The sequence below is a fragment of the Octopus bimaculoides genome, chromosome 17 (genome assembly GCF_001194135.2).
Source record: "Octopus bimaculoides isolate UCB-OBI-ISO-001 chromosome 17, ASM119413v2, whole genome shotgun sequence".
In the NCBI taxonomy this organism is placed as follows: Eukaryota; Metazoa; Mollusca; class Cephalopoda; order Octopoda; family Octopodidae; genus Octopus; species Octopus bimaculoides.
In genome coordinates this window covers 16,744,824-16,746,294 of record NC_068997.1, presented here as the reverse complement: position 1 = coordinate 16,746,294, position 1,471 = coordinate 16,744,824, and positions in this window count along the sequence as shown.

Sequence of the window (1,471 nt, the reverse complement as noted above, 5' to 3'; positions counted from 1 at the left end):
ATATACATAAATACATACACACACATACACATATGTATATATACATGTACATGTATATATATATATATATATATATATATATATAAAACACACACAACTATATATGCATTTTTCCATTTGCCCCACCTTTCTATCTGTGTGTGTGTGTGTGTGAGTGTGTGCCTCCATTTTTGCGTGTCTGTGCTATATGGATACGTTTCTACTTCAATTTTCATCTACGTGAAAATGGCTACGCAAAATAGAAGTAACGTAACCATTATCGTTTCTGTTTAACATCAACAATGCTGCCATCAGTTGTGTTCTCCTCATCCTGCTCCTCCAGCGCCCCCTTCCTCCAACTCTACCTCTTTCTCAGTTTCACCTACATGGACATCTTTGTTGTCATGCGAATCCATCATGATCATCACCACCACCACCACCACCACCACCACCATCATTATCATCACCACCATCGTCATCATCATCATCATCATCACCACCACCATCATCATCATCATCATCATCATCATCACCACCTTCATCATCATTGTCACCATCGTTGTTCGGCAGTATAAATATCATCACCGTTTGTCATCAACAGTTGCAACAGTAGCTATTGTTTTAATTGTTTTGTTCGTAGATTTTTAGGCACTGATACAAGTTTTTTACAGTCTATAAGGAGAATTTCTTCTCTCGAGACTACTTGTACAGTGTATAGTCTTGTCATGTCCGAATGCACACGAATACATTAAAGAAGACTATACATAACTACATTTCATTCAATCCCATTTAGTAATCTTTTACTAAATTAATTTCAGCCTGGTAACACATTTTGCACATCAGCAAATGTATAATTTGCTATTCTGATATCAGACTGACCAGTTCTTACTAGTCATATACGACGGCTGGCTATAAATAGCTGATGAAGCGTAACGACACAGAAATGCCTACGTGCTACAGACTGGTGACGTCATCCATAGCGTAGCGGTGTGTTTCCATCAATTTTGTTTTTAAGGAGAATTTCTTCTCTTTTAACAATTAGTGCAGCGCAGTGTCTTTCCATGCCCTAATGTACACGAAAATGTTGAATAACACTCTACATAACAATATACATAAATATATACAGGTGCAGAAGTGGTTGTGTGGTAAGAAGCTTGCTTCTCAGCCATCTGGTTCCGGATTCAGTACCACTGTGTGGCACCTTGGGCAAGTGTCTTCTATTACAACCTCAGACCGACCAAAGCCTACTGAGTGGATTTGGTAGACGGAAATCGAATGAAGCTCATCGTATATATATATAATTTTTCATAGTATTTTTCATACGGTATTGATCTCCAAATTTTGATTTTTTTGTTTGATTTATTTACTGTTTGTTTGTTCTAAAAGATTATCCCCCCGAAGACGTGTATGGCAACTTATATGTTTGACTTAAACTTGACGGTCAAATATAGCTTTATACAGAAATGTTGATATATATATATATATATATATA